The sequence below is a fragment of the Staurois parvus genome, unplaced genomic scaffold, assembly GCF_062004578.1.
Source record: "Staurois parvus isolate SC_StPar_1 unplaced genomic scaffold, SC_StPar_1.0 ptg000813l, whole genome shotgun sequence".
NCBI lineage: Eukaryota > Metazoa > Chordata > Amphibia > Anura > Ranidae > Staurois > Staurois parvus.
In genome coordinates, this window is record NW_028318609.1 from 4,222,783 (window position 1) to 4,245,811 (window position 23,029).

At 49.9% G+C, this 23,029-nt stretch overlaps 2 protein-coding genes across 2 annotated transcripts in view; one reads left to right on the forward strand and one right to left on the reverse strand.

The window, feature by feature from the left end:
- NAT9 (N-acetyltransferase 9) overlaps window positions 1-12,408 on the reverse strand; it is a 48,275-nt gene extending 35,867 nt beyond the window's left edge. Inside the window, exon 1 of the mRNA XM_089654918.1 lies at window positions 12,380-12,408. The gene's annotated coding sequence lies outside the window, so the exon portion shown is untranslated. The remainder of the gene's footprint in view (window positions 1-12,379) is intronic.
- Window positions 12,409-12,437: 29 nt separating this feature from the next.
- The window catches only part of SLC38A12 (solute carrier family 38 member 12), a 68,064-nt gene continuing 57,472 nt past the window's right edge, over window positions 12,438-23,029 (forward strand). The window contains exon 1 of the mRNA XM_089654917.1: window positions 12,438-12,589. The gene's annotated coding sequence lies outside the window, so the exon portion shown is untranslated. The remainder of the gene's footprint in view (window positions 12,590-23,029) is intronic.

Genomic DNA, 23,029 nt, shown 5'->3' on the forward strand with positions numbered 1-23,029 from the left:
ACCTCAGTAACCAAATGTATTAATTACAAAATGATACTCACAAACAGCAAATAAAATCAGGCATGTAAGTCCTCAGAGGGACTTGAAAGATAAGGAACCAGCGCGAATCCCATCATGGGGGTAGACACTCAGTACAGCTGACGCGTTTTGAAGGGCATCCCTTCTTCATCAGAGCTCATGATGAAGAAGGGATGCCTTTCAAACCGCGTCAGCTGTACTGAGTGTCTACCCCCATGATGGGATTCGCGCTGGCTCCTTATCTTTCAAGTCCCTCTGAGGACTTACATGCCTGATTTTATTCGCTGTTTGTGAGTATCATTTTGTAATTAATACATTTTGGTTACTGAGGTAATGCACAACGTTGGTGCGCTTCTCGTTTTTGTTTCGCTTTACATTACCAGTGCTGCCAAAGCACAGGCGGAGGAAATTGCTAAATATATTAATAAAGGAGATAAAAACCTTCTTTTAGGTACATTAGTGATGGAAAGAAAAAATATACCTGAGTTCACTAAAATGAAAACGGGGGGGAAACGTGGATGTAGCTGTCAGGGTCCGCCGCGGCTCCGTCCCCGGCGCATGCGCAATAGCGGCGGCTCACGCTGGGACACAGGCACCAGATCCCGGCGGGCCGCGGCTGACAGGAGGCCGCGCATGCGCAGTAGGAGCCGCGGGCGCGCCTCGGGCGACCAATGACAGCCCGGGGGCGCGTCCTGGGCGGCCAATGGCAGTGCAGGGCGCGATATTTAAAGATGCCCTGCACTGTCACAAATCGCCGCAAGGTCTGATCTGATACCTGTGTTTCCTGTGATTGTGACCCGGATTGTTTGACGTTCTGCCTGCTCCTGCCCTGACCCGGATTATCTGACTACGCTGCCTTCCTCTGTGATTGACCCGGCTTGTCCCTGACTATGCTGCCTTCTCCTGTCCCGACCCCCGGCTTGTTTGACCATTCTGCGGACTGACCCCGGTAACTGACCCAGCGTGCGACCTGACCACTCTCTGCCTACTGTCTCGGTACCACGCCATTTCCCACGGTGACAACCGCTGGTTTATCCTGCCAGGTCCTGCCGGCCTCCTCACATCTGACTCTACTCTGTCCTACTTCTATCCACGGAGGCTCCCTCTGCCACGGGTGGTATTGCTCGGAGGTCTTGACCTGGTCCTGGTTCTGCTCCAAGTCCATCCCCACCATCAGGGGCCCTGGTGAAAACGCAGACCGGGACTTAGACCCCACGCTCCGGGTGATTCCGCCTAGTGGGCTACCAGAGGTGCCACCTGGCGGATCCGTAACAGTAGCAAACCACCTAAACAATTACTTCTGTTCAATCTTCTCAGGAATAAATGATACTAACGATGACAAATTGGGGGATCATATTAGTTCTAGTAATGACAGTTCCTTTTTAGGATTTCTAGAGACAGAGGTAGCAGAAGAACTGTCTCAGTTAACAGCTTTAGCTCCAGCCCATAGCAGAAGGGTACAGGGTGGCAGCTGTGTGCAAAATGACATATATATACACGTGATCTTGCATTTTTGGGTAGAGGGTGTGCACAAGGTGATTCCTCGCCGGCGCCCAGTGATTGCAGAGCATCTCCGTCGGGGGCGGGGAGGGGGGGATAACTGTTTGTAGGCAAAACAGTTCTCTACCCTCATATTGTGAAGTGACAAAATGCCGCGCTACATGAAACAATGGCACAATCCTTATATAACAAAAAACAAAGTGAAAAATAAAAAAATATATAGAAGATAAAATCGTTGAAAAGTTATTAATATTGAAATAAAAATATCTATATATATATATATATATAAAAAACAAAGACCACACAAAAAATATTTTTAAGTATGAACCAAACAAAAGTAATTCAAAAACTCCAGTTCAATCAATAAAGTGTTCTTCAGTGAACCCTCCTTTGGATAACAAAAAATATGTGCATCTGTCATCAATTCCCATGCAAAGACATCCTCCACCATATATCTGCTCACCTCGCGCAGTGTGACCTCACATTATACAAGGTTACGGTCTAACTGCACTTTTGGTCCCATATGGACTCAGCTTGCTGAATGATGACTCCAGAGTAAGCTCCCTCCTGATAAGCATCTTTGTGTCAGCCATTTTCCTCATTAAAAAGAACTCAGCATAGTGCTTTATCCTTTTAAACTTTTATTCATCAGTTAAACATAAGAAATACACTCATGTTCCGGAGGTGTATTTTGCACCAGGTATGATGAAGATCCAGTGATGTACTGATTAAACACAAGATGGCAGTATCATCTCAGCAGCAGAGTCCTGTACATGCTCAAAACAGACACCATCCGTAATGTAGTGCAGGCGAAGCACGGGCCCACTTAGTGAATGCTATTGCCTGCTGTAATGTCGTTCCAAGAGCCGTTTACAGAGTACTACAACCACTGTCCCGATGAATGGTAACGTCGTGACGTCATCCAGACACTCCTCCCCGACGCATTTTGTCACCAGTCATGTGACTTTATCAAGGGGATACAAATTGTAAAGTCACGCGACTAGTGACGAAGTGAGTCCATATGGGACCAAAGTGCAGTTGGACCGTAACATTGTATAATGTGAGGTCACACTGCGTGAGGTGAGCTGATACATGGTGGAGGATGTCTTTTGCATGGGAATTTATGACAGATGCACATATTTTTCTTTATCCAAAGGAGGGTTCACTGAAGAGCACTTTATTGATTGAACTGGAGTTTTTGAATGATTTTGTTTGATTCATACTTAAAAATATTTTTTATTTTTTGTGCGGTCTTTGTTATATATATATACACACACAAACAATACACCTACTGAATCCAAAGCAGCATAGCTTCAGTCCAGGTTGACATATATGCAGCCGTGTGGGCTGCGTTTTGAGCGGGCACGAGAATCCATTCATTTGAATGGACTCCCGTGCCCCATGACACGCAGGGAAGAAGTCGCTGCACTTCTTCCGAAAACGCAGCCCACACAGGAACCTTGGTTCCTAGTACGGTTGCATTTTCCAGTGTAGGCAGCGTGCCATTAGAACTAATGGCACCCGCCTGAGGGTCCGCATTCTTCTGTGCAGTGGTGTGGCTCCATGAATTTTCGTGCAGATATGCAGCAGCACCACCCGCACAGATGTGAACCTAGCATTACTGAGGGCAGATCATGTCAGACTAATTTGAAAGCATTTTTTCACTATATTACCAATAGAGATGAGCGAATCGAACATGACGAAGTGGAATTCGTTTCGAAGATTAGGAAAAATTCGATTTGCGCCGAATCCGAAAATTAGCAAACTTCGGATGCACGAATCGAATTTTCCCAAAAATGGCGGCGACATGTGTGGCGACGGAGCGGGGATCTCTGGGAAGGCGCGCAGACAAGGCGCGCTGACCCATAATGCATTCATTCATGACATGTGATCGCATTAGCCAATCAGCAGCCAGCCAGCCAGCACTGTGTAATGGTGGAGCTATAAATCGCGGCCATCTTAGAATTCTCCATTAGCCTCCGGTCATTCAAGAGAGACAGACCTGTCTGTATTAGGGACAGAGTAAGGGCCACAGAGACTTTAGAGCCACAGAATCGTTACTCAGGGACACAGAATTGTTACTCAGGGACACAGAATCGTTACTCAGGGACACAGAATTGTTACTCAGGGACACAGAATCGTTACTCAGGGACAGACACAGAATTGTTACTCAGGGACACAGAATCGTTACTCAGGGACACAGAATCGTTACTCAGGGACACAGAATTGTTACTCAGGGACACAGAATTGTTACTGAGGGACACAGAATCGTTACTGAGGGACACAGAATCATTACTCAGGGAGACAGAATCGTTACTCAGGGACACAGAATCGTTACTCAGGGACACAGAATCGTTACTCAGGGACACAGAATCGTTACTCAGGGACACAGAATCGTTACTTTCTGCTTCACAACCACTATTGTACGTTCAAAGAGTTAAATCCTGTTTTATGTTTGGGGTGCTTATTGAATTAAAGAGTATGTCAGACAACACGCAGAGGAGTGGCAGAGGAGGCAATGTTTCAGGAGCGAGCAGACGTGGCAGCAGAGGAAGGGGTCGAGGCAGCACTAGTCGCAGCCAGAGGCCAGTGCTCCCGGTGTCATCCAGCGGTCGTGTCTCCACCGACAACCCTGCCGTCATTGATTGGTTGACTCGGTCGTCTTCCTCTTCCCAGGTCACCTCTGACACCTACAGCCAACGGTCGGTGGGTACGTCAGACACAACCGTTAGTTGGCATGGCCCGGGAGCAAGCCCACTGAAATCACGTGTCCTCTACCTGCCCCTGTCCTTTGGTGTTCCCTCACCAAGCGAAGTATCGCATGCTGTGGGCTCAGCCCCACTGTACAGTGAGGAAGAGCTAACAGAGGGCGGTCAGGAACGGGGGGAGACATCCGCCTCTTCAGCAGCCAGGCGAAGAAGTACTGGCGAGGAGAGTGGCTCGGTAGCCGGTCTAGAGACAGGTCTGTCTCCTGACCCACACGCAGCTGAGGGGGCTAGTAGTGACGCGGAGACCCTAATTGATGATGATGAGGCTGATCGCACTTGGCAGCCTCGTCGTCATCAGGCTATTGCTTCCGCATCATCAGGAGAAGAGGGTGCCAGCTTGGCAGCGAGCAAAACAGTCGGTGGGTTGCCCAGGAGGCAGCAGTGTCAGTGGAGGCAAACAGCCACGGAGTAGAGCACCAGCTCCACTGCAGCCTACCACCACGGCCAGTAGTGGTGCCGGTGTGCACGGAGGAAGTAGCAGTCAGCCAGTGAGGAGTAGCGGGGGCAAAGTTTCCTACTCGGCGGTGTGGCAATTTTTTGTCAAGCCGCCCGAGGAAGTAAACGTAGCCGTATGTCGACTATGTGGCCAGAAAGTCAAGCGTGGCCAGGGGGCCCATGTTGGGACTACAGCGTTGCGTCAGCATATGCAGCGTCGCCATTCGGTGGCCTGGGAAAACCGTGATAAAGATACGGCGGTTCTGCCTGCCCCAGCCCCCGCTCCATCACCCGCTCCGTTACTTGCTCCGTCGCCCGACGTCAATCGCCCGCTATCAGCCAGTCAAGGCTCCAACACCTCTGCTGAGGGGAGTTGTCGCTCGTTGGCATCTTCCGCTCGTTCAGATGCTCCTTCTCCTGCTACTCCTCTTCACGGATTCCGTCAGCAGTCTTTCTTGGAATCCGTTTCCAAGAGACAACAGTTTGCGAGCACGCACCCGACGGTGCAGAAGCTGAACGTCCTCCTGTCCAAGTTGCTGGTGCTGCAGTCCCTCCCTTTCCAAGTGGTGGACTCAGCACCTTTCCAAGAAATGATGGCTTGTGCCGAGCCGCGGTGGAGAGTGCCAAGCCAGCATTTCTTCGCCAAAAAGGCAGTGCTAGTCCTGCATTCACATGTAGAAGAGATGGTGGGCCAGTCTTTGAGCATGTCGGTCTCTGCCAAAGTGCACGGCAGCGCCGACGTGTGGAGCTGTAACTACGGTCAGGGACAGTACATGTCATTTACGGCCCACTGGGTGAACGTGGTGCCGGCACAGCCGCACCAGCAACTTGGACAGGTCACGCCGCTTTTGCCTCCACGTTTGCACGTCCTTGGTCTAGCAAAGATGTCCGCCTCTACCACCTCTTCTTCCGCCGTGTCCTCAGCCGCCACCCCCGTGCCAAGTCCCATTACCCGACCGGCATATCACATGTGCAGGGCGCAACGGTGTCACGCTGTGCTGCACCTGGTATGCCTTGGCGAACGTAGTCACACAGGGGAGGAACTTCTGAGTGTAATGAACAGAGAAATCGACAGATGGCTGTCTCCGCGCAAACTGAAAATCGGAACCATGTTGACCGACAACGGAAAGAACATGGTGTCTGCTCTGCGTCAAGGAAGGTTGTGCCATGCGCCATGCATGGCTCACGTGTTCAATCTGGTTGTCAAGCGGTTCCTAAAATCCACCATCCCACTGCAAGACATCCTTAAAATGTCACGTAAACTTTGCATGCATTTCAGCCATTCCTACACCGCAAAGCACACCCTCCTTGAGCTGCAGCGGCAGAACGGAATTCCACAGCATCGCCTGATCTGCGACGTTGCAACAAGGTGGAATTCAACCCTACATATGTTAGACCGCCTTTACAAACAGCGAAAGGCCATCACCGATTTCCTGATGTTACAAGCGGATAAAGGTACTCCCCTGTGTAACTTAGATGTCAGCCATTGGCAGCTCATGCGTGACACCTGCCGCTTGCTCAGGCCCTTTGAGGAGGCCACGCTATTCGTGAGTCGGCAGGACTATGGGATGAACGACGTCATTCCTCTGTTGCACGTCCTGGAACAAATGCTGTTAACAATGGCTGGTCAGGGTGCGGTAGACGTGGCGCACAGATCTCAACGCCACATGACCCCTGTGGGGGCAGGACAGGAAGAAGAGGAGGTAGAGGAGGACATTGGTGCTCAGGAATTATTGAGTGAAATGGGTGGTTTTTCCACTCAGCGGATAGGAGTGGAGGAGCAGGAGCATCTGGTAGAGGAGGAGGAGGAGACAGAGGACCCAGACGCACCGTGGCAGTATGCTGTGGAGATGGAGGCAGGGAGTCCCTCGCATTCCTTGGCACAAATGGCCCATAGCATGCTCGGTTGCTTGCGTAGCGACAGCCGAATAATAACCATCAGACAGAGGGATGACTTTTGGCTGTCCACCTTGTTGGACCCTCGCTACCGTTCAAAAATGGTGGCCTTTTTCACACCTGCTGAGAGGGAGGCCAAAATAAAGTACTATAAAAACCACCTATGTAGTCAGTTGGTCTCTGCCTTTCTGCGCCAACGTCCATCCTCAGACACTGTGGGCCCTGTGCGCTCGCGTTCCGCTGCCATGGCAGCAGGGGAGGGGTGGGGTGGTAGGAGCAGTAGCAGCTCCACCAGCAGCGGCTGCCTCAGTCTGCAGTCGATGATGAGTAGCTTTCTTCACCAGTGCAGTGAGGAAACTACTAACCAGCCGCAGCAGCATCAGGTGGACCTGGAGCAGGACCTCAAACAACAGGCTTGGGCCTACTTGGACAGCACCCTGCCAACCGAGGTAGACAATCCCCTTGACTACTGGGCAACGAAACTTGACCTTTGGCCCCAACTAGCTGAATTTGCCCTTGAAAGGCTGTCATGCCCGGCCAGTAGCGTGGCATCGGAGCGCGTGTTTAGTGCGGCAGGAGGTATTGTAACTCCGCGGAGGACACGACTGTCCACCCAAAGTGTGGAGAGACTCACGTTTGTGAAAATGAATCAGGAGTGGATTAGTCTGGATTTCTAACCACCAGTTCCTGACACAACTGACTAAATCCGCCATGAATCATGCCCCAAACATGTTATTATTTTTAACATAGGCCTCTGTATGGCCTTCAATTTAAGCTGCTTACGCTTCGCCACTCTGCCATGGGCCCCTGTACCGCCTCCTCTTGCTGCTGCCAGGTCCAGAGTGTGTCATGGGTCCCTGTACGGCCTCCCATTGCTGCTGACTTCATCGCCAGACTCTGCCATGTGCCACTTTCAGGTCTCCTTACACTGTTGGTGGGTTCCATTTTGTGATAGGGTGCTGTATGGCCTTCCATTGCTGCTGCCTCCACCGCCACCCTGCGCCATGTGCCTCTGTCGTCTGCTCACGCTGCTGACGGCTTCCGCTTTTTAACCGAGGCCTGTGTTTGGCTTCCGAATACTGCTGCATCCACCGCCACCCTGCGCCATGTGTCTCTGTCGTCTGCTCACGCTGCTGACGGCTTCCGCTTTTTAACCTAGGCCTGTGTATGGCTTCCGAATACTGCTGCCTCCACCGCCACCCTGCGCCATGTGCCTCTGTCGTCTGCTCACGCTGCTGACGGCTTCCGCTTTTTAACCTAGTCCTGTGTATGTCTTCCGAATACTGCTGCCTCCACCGCCACCCTGCGCCATGTGCCACTTTCAGGTCTCCTTACACTGTTGGTGGGTTCCATTTTGTGATAGGGTGCTGTATGGCCTTCCATTGCTGCTGCCTCCACCGCCACCCTGCGCCATGTGCCTCTGTCGTCTGCTCACGCTGCTGACGGCTTCCGCTTTTTAACCGAGGCCTGTGTTTGGCTTCCGAATACTGCTGCCTCCACCGCCACCCTGCGCCATGTGCCTCTGTCGTCTGCTCACGCTGCTGACGGCTTCCGCTTTTTAACCGAGACCTGTGTTTGGCTTCCGAATACTGCTGCATCCACCGCCCGCCCACTGCTGCTGCCAGGCCCGTAATCTGTCATGGGCCCCTGTACCGCCTCCTCATGCTGCTGCCAGGTCCAGAGTGTGTCATGGGTCCCTGTACGGCCTCCCATTGCTGCTGTCTCCATCGCCACACTCTGCCATGTGCCACTTTCAGGTCTCCTCACACTGCTGGTGGGTTCCATTTTGTCATAGGGTGCTGTATGGCCTCCCATTGCTGCTGCCTCCACCGCCACACTGTGGCTCCACACTCTGGTTTTGGCCCCGTGACTGCCCAAATGAGTGAAGTGTGCGGTGATTCTAAGATCGACGGCACTCATCTGCATGTCATACTGACTGACAGTATTAGTTCTCTTCCCCAGCAGACTCCAAGGGCATTTAAATTAAAGGTACAGTGTTCTGCACTAATATAAAGGCTCTCTGAAGCCTAGAAACACCCTTTTTATAAGTTAAATTCGCAGCGAATATATTCGCCTCGAATCGAATTTATTCCGCGAATTCGGCGAATCAGCCGAATCGAATTTTTGAATAATTCGCTCATCTCTAATTACCAACATTTTGGATCAGGGCGGTGCTGTGGACATATAATATCTTGATTTCAGCAAGGCATTTGATACAGGTCCACATAATGATCTAATACAAAAGTTGTACAAGCTAGGAGTTAGCCCTTGGGTGTTTCAGTGGATATGCAGCTGGCTAAAGGATAGATATCAGAGTGTGGTTTAAATGGGGTTCAGTCAGGACAGAGAGCAGTCACCAGTGGTGTACAACAAGGCAGTGTACTAGGTCCCACTCTATATGTTAGAGATATAAAGGTTTGTTGGGTAACGTATGTCTTTTTGCTAAATACACAAAGGTGTACAATAGGGTTGATATCCCTGGTGATGTTTGTAAGGCCCCTTTCACACGAACGTTCCGATCGGGTTTGCCTGCCCGTTTTTCAGGGGAACCCAATCGGAACCTCTATTCTCCTCTATGAAGAGGCGGGTATATAGATATGTGCCCATTTACACCCACCGACATCCGATCTACCAAAAAAAGACGGATGGGGAACCATTCCCCTTCCGTCCATCGGATCAGATGGGATGGCAGTCAGACGGAAACGGACAGGCAGTTGGTTTCCATCTGACCGTCATAAAGGACAGCGGGCTGTGTCTGTGTCCACTCTGTCTTTGCTAAAAAAAAAGTTATAGTGTCTACAAATGTCGGTATATATACTGGAATTTTTATTATTTTTATAGTAGTAATTATGGCAATCAGCGACTTATAGCGGGACTGCGGCGGGCATTCTGACACTGGGTGGGAACTAACTGCTGATGACATCCCCAGTGACACTAATACAGTTATCAGTGCTAATAAAAAAGCACGGACACTGTACTATTGACAATGGACAGGAAGGGGTTAACATCTGGGTCGATCAAAGGGTTAACTCAGCCTCTCTCAACCTTTTCAACATAGAGGAACCCTTGACGTAACTTTCCGATCACAGGGAACTCCTACTAAAAATGGCTTTATCTACAACTCATGATACATTATTGTGATGGACAGTGGGAAGAATGCTCCTTACACTTGTGAAGAATGACCCCCTTACAGATTGCTGAAAAGATCAGAGGTGTCAGTGGGAACTTACTGGAGAGGCAGAAATTGCTCATTGCTCTAGGAACCCCTGGAAACCTCTGGAGGAACCCTGGTTGAGAAACCATGGCTTAACTGTTTGCTATGTGTGTTTTACATTATGTGCTGTTTTGTGGTTTACTACGGAGACATGCTGCTTTGTATTTCTCTGCTGTGCAGAGGAATACAAAGCAGCATGTCCTTGCTGACAGGAGAGAGACAGTGGGAAGAATGCTCCTTACACTTGTGGTCATTGGGAAGAATGACCCACTTACAGATTGCTGAAAAGATCAAAAGGTGTCAGTGGGAACTTACCGGAGAGGCAGAAATTGCTCATTGCTCAAGGAACCCCTGGCAACCTCTGCAGGAACCCTGGTTGAGAAACCCTGGGTTTACAGTTTGCTATGTGTGTTCTACATTATGTGCTGTTTTGTGGTTTACTACAGAGACATGCTGCTTTGTAATTCTCTGCTGTGCATAGAAATACAAAGCAGCATGTCCTTGCTGACAGGAGAGAGATCTGTTGTTTACACACGTCTCTCCCGAATCAGCTTTCCCCGGCAATTGCCGAGTGCTATCTGGGACCCGGTGATTGACCTCCCTAGCCACCAACAGCAGAAATGCAAGTCACGTATATATATACGTGATTTAGCGCAGCCGTGCTGCAGTACTTCTACTAAAGTGTGATGGGCAAGCGATTAATGCATTCCTTGCGTTAAGGTAAAACATTTGAAGATAGTAGTATGCCCCCTGATCCTGACCTTAGATTTACTATAGTCCTCACTTGATCCAGCTCTGTACCCATCTGTAGTGGCTTTCCCCGCTCTCACAGACTTTACTGAGAGCTGTGAGAGCCTTTAGCTCCTGCTGCTGTCAGTCAAATCTTGTAATGAGGGAGCGGGGTGGGGCCAAACCTTGCTGCGTGTGTGGGTGTGTCTATAGAGGCAGGCAGTGAGGCTCAGGATTGAGCCCACAGGTGTGCCACAATAGGCGGTACACCAAGAAGAGAAGGAGCCAGGAGAAGAGTAGGACCAGGGCCTCTCTGTGCAATTCCATTGCACAGAGCAGGTAAGTAAAAGAGGTTATTTAAAAAAAAATGACTTTACACTCCCTTTCATTTCAATGGGTACTTTAGTCCTATCTGTTTTAGTGGCTGTGAAAACAACTGCATTTACAGGATGTGTAGGGGTGCCATTAAGGGTCTTTTTTTGCACAATGAGCCGTGAACATTTCATTGCACACCCACTCGCCACGTTTGGGTTATCATCAACCTCTTCACACCGACATCACAGATATGCAGCCTCACAGAACTGGGATTTTTTTCTGTGGGACCGCATATTTGCGTACCTGTCTTTCTGCTGGGAACGCGCCGCACAGCGAACTCCCAGCACAAAGACCGGGGTGTCACTGAAAGCCCCATGTCCCGATCGCTGTGATAGCCTCTGATTTGCGATCACAGAGAACAGTCACTGTATAGCCTGCCTCCCTTGTTTTTTTTGCTTTCTCTATGAATGGAGGAGAGAGACACATTGTATCTCTCTTAATCCTGGCATAGAGGGGAAAAAAAGGATACATAAATGTTTAAATAAAAAATAAAGAAAAAATACCTAAATCAAGGTTTGATCTAGTTCATTGCCAGGGTAAGTGTTTGGGTCAAGGTCAGGGTTAAAGATCAGGATTTATTTTTTGTAATTGGTGCCAGCATCAGTGTGTTTTAGGTAAAAAAAAAAACCAAAACAACCCCCCACCCCAAAATGCACACTATTGTTCCTGGGCTGTACTGCGGGTACAAACAATAAATTAAATACACATATATGGTATCGCTGCGATCATCAAGAGCTGGAAAATGTATTTTGGGTTGTTCTTTGGTGGCAGATTTCGGTAGTAACAAGAAACACACAGCTAAATTTAAAAAAGAATATTTTTTTTTACTTTTTTGGGCCAGTTTTCCTTTGATATCCATTACCATTTACCACCAAATGAAAGTCCAATTTGTCCTGAAAAACACAGTATAATTCACCTGGATGTACACAGTAGTTGTGATGATAGGTACGACTTTACTAACACGTCAAAGTTGCAAAATTGTGCTTAGGCATTTAGATTTGTTTTACCCTTACGCGTGAAGGGGTTAATAATGACGCATTTTGGGGCGCTTCTCCATCCAAGGTGTGAATGGGTTGTCAAACAAAACTCTGATGTGCTTTCCTCAAAACGTGTGTTCTAGCAGAGTTCAATTGGTAATAATGTGCGTAAAACGTGCCAAAAATGCACCACACTGGCCCCAAGAACCAATTGCTCCCACGTGCGTCTGCGGAGCATTCCGGTGCATTGTGGGAAAATACACACTATGGGAGCCAGCCCTGGATTACCCCAATAAAGTAAGGTGGGAGACTGACCATACAATGCTCCCCCACCCACATAGGAAGCACACCCTGTGGCAGTTCATTGTAATAAGATGCTGGTTCCATCAAAGGTCGTACTAAAAAAGCCCAACACCAACCCCACAGCCATGTGCACACCCGGCTCTCAGCTTGTCACATGACCTTACCTCCTTCCACCCGCACTAGACCTCCTCTGACCACACCCACTCTACTACTTCCTCTTTCTGAGTCCCGCCCACCCCCGGCAGAAGAAGCCGGAAAGCGCCGGATACGGTAGGACGGGGGTGACGATTTGAGTGCTGATTGGTTCGCTCGCACGTGATCTTGTTGGTAGCTACGAATGCTTCTGAGGAACCCGGAACACGCCTAGGGCAACGGTAACCAGGGGCAACGGGGGTCTGTGGGGAGCGGTGTGTGAGAGGATGTGATATGTCTATGGAATGTTATCAGTAGAGGATGTCACTGTGCTTACATCTGATGATCTGAGAGGAGGGCTGCCACCTCATCCCTTTAAAACCGATCACATTCATGACACCGGCTCTAAGGCTGATTTAGTGCAGATAAGGCACCGAGTGCCTCAGTCAGCCCCAGAACCTGTGTCATTAATATGTGTTCGGTTTGAGGTGGCAACCCTACCTGAGAGGTGTAGTCCACACAGATACATCCCCTGTACATGTATACAGCTCTCCTCTCTGTAATACAAGTGTGTGATGTGGGGGGACTTCGCTGAGCTGCAGGATTCCCATTTAGATTTCTAGATCTGAACATCTATTCAGAAAGAGAACTTCACTGCAAGTCTAGGTTCACATATCTGCCCAGCACAGTGGCTACATGGTTAGTACTTCTACCTGGCAGTACTAGGGTCATTGATTGGATTCCCAACCACGGCACCACCTGCCTGGAGTTTGCATGTTCTCCCTGTGCCTGTGTGGGTTTCCTTCAGGTACTCTGGTTTCCTCCCACACTCCAAAGTGTGCTGGTAGGTGAATTGGTTCTTGTCTAAATTGGCCCTAGTATGTGTATGTAATATATATATATTTATACAGGATTTATATAGTGCCAACAGTTTGCTTAGCGCTTTACAAAATAAAGGGAGACAATACAGCCCAATACAAGAGGGTTAGGAGGGCCCTGCTGCTTGCAGCTTACAATCTAAAAGATATTCAGGTGAAACTCCAAAAATTAGAATATTGTGCAAAAGTTCATTTATTTCAGTAATGCAACTTAAAAGGTGAAATATTTGAGATAGACTCATTACACGCAAAACAAGATAGTTCAAGCCGTGATTTGTCATAATTGTGATGATTATGGCTTACAGCTCATGAAAACCCCAAATCCACAATCTCAGAAAATTAGAATATTGTGAAAAGGTGCAATATTCTAGGCTCAAAGTGTTCCACTCTAATCAGCTAATTAAGCAATAACACCTGCAAAGGGTTCCTGAGCCTTTAAATGGTCTCTCAGTCTGGTTCAGTAGGAATCACAATCATGGGAAAGACTGCTGACCTGTCAGTTGTGCAGAAAACCATCATTGACACCCTCCATAAGGAAGGAAAGCCTCACAAGGTAATTGCCAAAGAAGTTGGATGTTCCCAAAGTGCTGTATCAAAGCACATTAATAGAAAGTTATGTGGAAGAAAAAGGTGCACAAGAAGCAGGGATGACTGCAGCCTGGAGAGGATTGTCAGGAAAAGGCCATTCAAAAGTGTTGGGGACTTTCACAAGGAGTGGACTGAGGCTGGAGTCAGTGCATCAAGAGCCACCACACACAGACGGATCCTGGACATGGGCTTAAAATGTTGTATTCCTCTTGTCAAGCCGCTCCTGGACAACAAACAACGTCAGAAGCGCCTTACCTGGGCTAAAGAAAAACAGACCTAGTCTATTGCTCAGTGGTCCAAAGTCCTCTTTTCTGATGAGAGCAACTTTTGCATCTATTTTGGAAACCAAGGACCCAGAGTATGGAGGAAGAATGGAGAGGCACACACTGCAAGATGCTTGAAGTCCAGTGTGAATTTTCCACAGTCTGTGTTGATTTGGGGAGCCATGTCATCTGCTGGTGTTGGTCCACTGTGCTTCATTAAGTCCAGGGTCAACGCAACCGTCTACCAGGAGATTTGACATATGAATGAAAGTGTTGGAAACATTTTTTTCAGTCAAACGATTTGCTAATTGTTTGTGGGTCAGTCATTAAAAAAATTAAAAAAATGTAGGTGAAATGCTTGCTTGTGAAATGCTTGTGAGCAGTAGGGGTAGTATTAGGTGGAAAACAACCATACTTAATCTTCAAGTGTTAATAAACCCACAACAATAAAATCAGACTGTATATGCAATAAAGCATGCTTGTTCTACTGAATGAGGAAAGAACAAACAGAGGGCTCACAGCACAGGCCTAGAGCAGTACCACAAAAAATGTTTAATAATAAAGTAGGTGTTGTACTCACAAACGACAAAGTCAAGGCACGTCATAAAAGAACAGCTGGGTCAACACTGTGCTGAGTAACAGTCCGCAATAGGGAGTGTAGACATCCAATAGGCTGATGCGTTTCGAGGACTTACCTCTTCCTTCAGTGGCTCTGAGGAAGAGGCAAGTCCTCATTCAGTATCATTAGATTTCCCCGGTCTATTGAGGGCAGCAAGGTGTGCATGTTCCAGGACATTCTTAATGTGGTTGTAGCCTGCATCGAGTCCATCCCCAAGTGCAGTAGCATTTGTGTTTGCTGATGCTTGTTCTACTAACTGTGGAACCTAAGGGATTAATCCTCTGCATTATGTAAAAATGCTGTTTGATCCTGACTTCTCTGATCCTCCCCTTCTTTCAGTGTCCCCCTCTTATTTCTGGATAAGACGTATCGTGTGGAATCACTCTGCACATGCTCAGTTTGGTGTGTATTGCTAGAGAGGTCCCCCCCCCCCCCTTTGGAGAGTGAATGTGATCAGCACAGGGCCAATCAGAACTGTCCAGACAGAGGGTCAGGGGTTCTGCATCCTCCTAGAGCAGAAAAAATGCCTCCTACAAGCTTTAACCAATGCTTGGCTGGACACTGATGGAAGTCACAAGACTGCTCTAACTGCTGATGAGAAAAGGTATTTAGCAGTTTAGTTTTACTAGAATTGCATTTTTTTTCATGTTCTGTGTACTGTGGGAGATCAGATATAGTGAATGCAGGGTCCTGGGTTTAGGAACACTTTAAAAACTGCCCCCCCATAAACCCTGCAACTAAGTTACAGACTGGGAAGAAGGAGCAAGTCAGTGGGACATCACATTTTGACTGAAGTTATGCTTTAACATTACTAATATTCACTGAACAAAACAAGCTCTCACCAGAACCCTAGTGTATTTTTTTAATTGGAGAGTCTAGTACTGACTATACATGAACATTTTTCTGATTCTCCAGATAAGGGGTCTCTAAACTACAGCTCACAGGCCAAAATCTTCCTACTAAAGGATTGCATTTGGTTGTCTTCAGGTTCCCCCCACTGCGCAGTGATCATTGTGTCAGTGGTTGCTGTGACAGCCTGCATCCTAGCAACCAATGATGTGCTTTCCCCAGCAGGACAGAACTTCCTCAGTTCATACCTGCTCCGCCTCCTGCTTCACTGATTACAGCCATGCCGTACTCTTGTCTATGGCAGACCGAAATGTAAAATATTTCAAAATGTACATCATCTGCATTTCCAGTGCTATTACCAATTATTATTAGTAGCTTAGTGGGTTACAGTTTTGATCCAGTGATCTTTTGGCAGCCAGTAGAATACCGAATTCACTGCTGTCTCATTTCCATTGTCTGCCAATTATAGATATTAAAATAATTGTGAGCCTGTTCATCTCCTGAAGCAATACTTGAATCCCAGCCAAGTATGAACTTAATTATGGGTATCCTTTGAGTTTAATTTAACCTGGTAAACAGAGAGCTTCATGTCATTTATAATTACATAGCAGGGGAGTGGAATACTCTTACAGGCAATTTACAGAGGCGGGAAAGGAGTCTTCTTTTTATTATCATAATACAGGATTTATATAGTTAAAGCTTCTTTATAGTTATATATATACAGTGTGTGTGTGTAAAATTATATAATATAAGAATTGTATTTAATTTTTTTTTTTTATAAACATGATCTAAAATCTCAGTTACGGCACACTCTCACATGAGCATCTGAGACTGTGTTCAGATGAATTGCGTGTACAGTTTTGTACACCTTCTATATACAGTGCTAAAGAAATCAATGGGTCCATACACACAGCTCCATCTACAAATGAAAATGTACGCTGCATTTAGCAGTGTACAAAAAAGTAGGACACAGCTGCATCCAGGGTCGTACGTATCTGCAGATTTTGTGTGTGTACCCATGTGAATGTGTATAAACACATGTACATGCATAAAGTCATTAGAAGAACTGTACACATCTAAAACAGCAGTAAAGTGGTTGAACACCTTATCATATACCCAGTGAAGTGAATAGCTCCAGAGATGAAACAAATCTTCTTGCATAAGCTTTACTTGTTTATCTTGCAGTCTTCTTATCTCTACACCCCTTCAAAAGTGCTGAATTTAGATAAAATCCTTCATCTGTCAGTAGCACAGAGGAGGGGATGGGGATCTGCATTTAGAGCCCTTGTACAGTGTGCGTGAGAGCTGATTGGAGGAAAGGGACATCTCACCCCCTTCACACACACTGCAGTATGCAGAGTTCTGTTGTGAATAGATAAACTGTGTCCTGAGCTCTCCTCCCCTTTACCATTTAATCACAGATTTTGGGATAACTTCTTCATAAAGACACATGCTGATAATAGAGGAAGGATGGGAAGAGAGAAATGACACTTAGAGCTTTAGCGATACACAAGTAAACACTACAGATATATGTTCTTTGTTCAGATTTCATGACCGAGGTATACAACCACCTTACGATGGAAATAAACGTTTTTTTTTTTTTCTGAGGTTTATGCTATAATGTACTAATATGGCCCACACATTATGACAAACTTACCTTTCAAACGATACCCTCCAGCGCTATCAGCACCAGCACTTCCATCTTCTCCCAGTCTTCCTTTTGGATTTGGCCAATTGCATGACCGGGTGGCATGGATATCACTCTCATGCATACGTACGAGAGTCACATCATCATGGCACAGAGTGGGGACATAAATGTACACTGAGCTACACATGTGGAGCTTAGTGTACATTACAGCTAATAGGGAGGAGGAAACATTCATGACAGAAAAGACTGATAGGGTCTGTTTTATGATAAAACAGACCCTACCTGTCAGCAAAAATATGAATTTCATTCCACTTTTTTGGAATGCTTTGGACTGTATTCAGCTTGGTCTTGTCATTCATGTGGATGTTCCTTTTACACGTACCACCTACCTAAAGATGGTTGCTGCCCATACACCCCTTCATGGAAATGGAGTACCTTGATGGCAGTGGTCCCTTTTCAGCTGGATAACGTGCCTTGCCATACTGCAAAAATGGTTTGAGGAACATAATAAGTTTGAGGTGTTGACTTGGTCCCCAGATCTCAATCTATTGAGCTTCTGTGGGATGTGCTGGACAAACAAGTCTACGCCATGAAGGTTCCACCTTACAAATTACAGGAATTAAAGGTCTTGCTACTGACCGCTTGATGCCAGATACCACAGCATGCCTTCAGATGTCTAGTGGAGTCCATGCTTCAATGGGTCGGTTTGGGAAGCAAAAGTGGGAACTAGTCATTCTTGGGTGGGTGGTCAAAGAGTTAGGCTGATCCATGTAAGTAAAAATAGTTAATCTAGTTAAAAAAAAAAGTCACTACTCCATCCAGTTCAACCAAAAAAGAACAAATGCCTCATACACAAGTAGAATACCTCCACATACACTATCCTATACCCACAGTTGATCTAGAGCAGCGGTTCTCAACCTGGGGGTCGCGACCCCTTTGGGGGTCGAACGACACTTTCCCAGGGGTCGCCTAAGACCATCGGAAAACACATATTTCCGATGGCCTTAGGAACCGAGACACCGCTCCTTGATCCGTCTGCAGGTGTGGGCGGGATGACATGCCGTCCCTGTCATCTGGACACACCCCCGGGATCAATCCTTCCTCGTCGGTGATTGGCCGCCGGAACTGTAGCTCAAGAGAGGCACACAGGCGGCCAATCACCGGCGAGGAGGTGGAGCTTGGAAAGGAGGAGCCGAGCGGCACCGCGAAGCACGAGCGAGTGAAGAGGAGGAAAGCGGCCGGAGAAGGAAGCCATCTGACCGGTAAGTGTTTGTACCATGGGAGAGGGAGGGAGCGAGCGAGCGAGCCCAGGCTGGAGCAGGGGTCAGCAAGGTAAGTATCATTGGTGTCAGTGGGAGGAATAGTGCCCAATCATTGGTGTCACTATTACCAATGATGGGGCACTATTCCTCCCCCCACTGACACCAACGATGGGGCACTAATCCTCCCACTGACACCAACGATGGGGCACTAATCCTCCCACTGACACCAACGATGGGGCACTAATCCTCCCACTGACACCAACGATGGGGCACTAATCCTCCCACTGACACCAACGATGGGGCACTAATCCTCCCACTGACGCCAACGATGGGGCACTAATCCTCCCACTGACGCCAACGATGGGGCACTAATCCTCCCACTGACGCCAACGATGGGGCACTAATCCTCCCACTGACGCCAACGATGGGGCACTAATCCTCCCACTGACGCCAACGATGGGGCACTAATCCTCCCACTGACGCCAACGATGGGGCACTAATCCTCCCACTGACGCCAACGATGGGGCACTAATCCTCCCACTGACGCCAACGATGGGGCACTAATCCTCCCACTGACGCCAACGATGGGGCACTAATCCTCCCACTGACGCCAACGATGGGGCACTAATCCTCCCACTGACGCCAACGATGGGGCACTAATCCTCCCACTGACGCCAACGATGGGGCACTAATCCTCCCACTGACGCCAACGATGGGGCACTAATCCTCCCACTGACGCCAACGATGGGGCACTAATCCTCCCACTGACGCCAACGATGGGGCACTAATCCTCCCACTGACGCCAACGATGGGGCACTAATCCTCCCACTGACGCCAACGATGGGGCACTAATCCTCCCACTGACGCCAACGATGGGGCACTAATCCTCCCACTGACGCCAACGATGGGGCACTAATCCTCCCACTGACGCCAACGATGGGGCACTAATCCTCCCACTGACGCCAACGATGGGGCACTAATCCTCCCACTGACGCCAACGATGGGGCACTAATCCTCCCACTGACGCCAACGATGGGGCACTAATCCTCCCACTGACGCCAACGATGGGGCACTAATCCTCCCACTGACGCCAACGATGGGGCACTAATCCTCCCACTGACGCCAACGATGGGGCACTAATCCTCCCACTGACGCCAACGATGGGGCACTAATCCTCCCACTGACGCCAACGATGGGGCACTAATCCTCCCACTGACGCCAACGATGGGGCACTAATCCTCCCACTGACGCCAACGATGGGGCACTAATCCTCCCACTGACGCCAACGATGGGGCACTAATCCTCCCACTGACGCCAACGATGGGGCACTAATCCTCCCACTGACGCCAACGATGGGGCACTAATCCTCCCACTGACGCCAACGATGGGGCACTAATCCTCCCACTGACGCCAACGATGGGGCACTAATCCTCCCACTGACGCCAACGATGGGGCACTAATCCTCCCACTGACGCCAACGATGGGGCACTAATCCTCCCACTGACGCCAACGATGGGGCACTAATCCTCCCACTGACGCCAACGATGGGGCACTAATCCTCCCACTGACGCCAACGATGGGGCACTAATCCTCCCACTGACGCCAACGATGGGGCACTAATCCTCCCACTGACGCCAACGATGGGGCACTAATCCTCCCACTGACGCCAACGATGGGGCACTAATCCTCCCACTGACGCCAACGATGGGGCACTAATCCTCCCACTGACGCCAACGATGGGGCACTAATCCTCCCACTGACGCCAACGATGGGGCACTAATCCTCCCACTGACGCCAACGATGGGGCACTAATCCTCCCACTGACGCCAACGATGGGGCACTAATCCTCCCACTGACGCCAACGATGGGGCACTAATCCTCCCACTGACGCCAACGATGGGGCACTAATCCTCCCACTGACGCCAACGATGGGGCACTAATCCTCCCACTGACGCCAACGATGGGGCACTAATCCTCCCACTGACGCCAACGATGGGGCACTAATCCTCCCACTGACGCCAACGATGGGGCACTAATCCTCCCACTGACGCCAACGATGGGGCACTAATCCTCCCACTGACGCCAACGATGGGGCACTAATCCTCCCACTGACGCCAACGATGGGGCACTAATCCTCCCACTGACGCCAACGATGGGGCACTAATCCTCCCACTGACGCCAACGATGGGGCACTAATCCTCCCACTGACGCCAACGATGGGGCACTAATCCTCCCACTGACGCCAACGATGGGGCACTAATCCTCCCACTGACGCCAACGATGGGGCACTAATCCTCCCACTGACGCCAACGATGGGGCACTAATCCTCCCACTGACGCCAACGATGGGGCACTAATCCTCCCACTGACGCCAACGATGGGGCACTAATCCTCCCACTGACGCCAACGATGGGGCACTAATCCTCCCACTGACGCCAACGATGGGGCACTAATCCTCCCACTGACGCCAACGATGGGGCACTAATCCTCCCACTGACGCCAACGATGGGGCACTAATCCTCCCACTGACGCCAACGATGGGGCACTAATCCTCCCACTGACGCCAACGATGGGGCACTAATCCTCCCACTGACGCCAACGATGGGGCACTAATCCTCCCACTGACGCCAACGATGGGGCACTAATCCTCCCACTGACGCCAACGATGGGGCACTAATCCTCCCACTGACGCCAACGATGGGGCACTAATCCTCCCACTGACGCCAACGATGGGGCACTAATCCTCCCACTGACGCCAACGATGGGGCACTAATCCTCCCACTGACGCCAACGATGGGGCACTAATCCTCCCACTGACGCCAACGATGGGGCACTAATCCTCCCACTGACGCCAACGATGGGGCACTAATCCTCCCACTGACGCCAACGATGGGGCACTAATCCTCCCACTGACGCCAACGATGGGGCACTAATCCTCCCACTGACGCCAACGATGGGGCACTAATCCTCCCACTGACGCCAACGATGGGGCACTAATCCTCCCACTGACGCCAACGATGGGGCACTAATCCTCCCACTGACGCCAACGATGGGGCACTAATCCTCCCACTGACGCCAACGATGGGGCACTAATCCTCCCACTGACGCCAACGATGGGGCACTAATCCTCCCACTGACGCCAACGATGGGGCACTAATCCTCCCACTGACGCCAACGATGGGGCACTAATCCTCCCACTGACGCCAACGATGGGGCACTAATCCTCCCACTGACGCCAACGATGGGGCACTAATCCTCCCACTGACGCCAACGATGGGGCACTAATCCTCCCACTGACGCCAACGATGGGGCACTAATCCTCCCACTGACGCCAACGATGGGGCACTAATCCTCCCACTGACGCCAACGATGGGGCACTAATCCTCCCACTGACGCCAACGATGGGGCACTAATCCTCCCACTGACGCCAACGATGGGGCACTAATCCTCCCACTGACGCCAACGATGGGGCACTAATCCTCCCACTGACGCCAACGATGGGGCACTAATCCTCCCACTGACGCCAACGATGGGGCACTAATCCTCCCACTGACGCCAACGATGGGGCACTAATCCTCCCACTGACGCCAACGATGGGGCACTAATCCTCCCACTGACGCCAACGATGGGGCACTAATCCTCCCACTGACGCCAACGATGGGGCACTAATCCTCCCACTGACGCCAACGATGGGGCACTAATCCTCCCACTGACGCCAACGATGGGGCACTAATCCTCCCACTGACGCCAACGATGGGGCACTAATCCTCCCACTGACGCCAACGATGGGGCACTAATCCTCCCACTGACGCCAACGATGGGGCACTAATCCTCCCACTGACGCCAACGATGGGGCACTAATCCTCCCACTGACGCCAACGATGGGGCACTAATCCTCCCACTGACGCCAACGATGGGGCACTAATCCTCCCACTGACGCCAACGATGGGGCACTAATCCTCCCACTGACGCCAACGATGGGGCACTAATCCTCCCACTGACGCCAACGATGGGGCACTAATCCTCCCACTGACGCCAACGATGGGGCACTAATCCTCCCACTGACGCCAACGATGGGGCACTAATCCTCCCACTGACGCCAACGATGGGGCACTAATCCTCCCACTGACGCCAACGATGGGGCACTAATCCTCCCACTGACGCCAACGATGGGGCACTAATCCTCCCACTGACGCCAACGATGGGGCACTAATCCTCCCACTGACGCCAACGATGGGGCACTAATCCTCCCACTGACGCCAACGATGGGGCACTAATCCTCCCACTGACGCCAACGATGGGGCACTAATCCTCCCACTGACGCCAACGATGGGGCACTAATCCTCCCACTGACGCCAACGATGGGGCACTAATCCTCCCACTGACGCCAACGATGGGGCACTAATCCTCCCACTGACGCCAACGATGGGGCACTAATCCTCCCACTGACGCCAACGATGGGGCACTAATCCTCCCACTGACGCCAACGATGGGGCACTAATCCTCCCACTGACGCCAACGATGGGGCACTAATCCTCCCACTGACGCCAACGATGGGGCACTAATCCTCCCACTG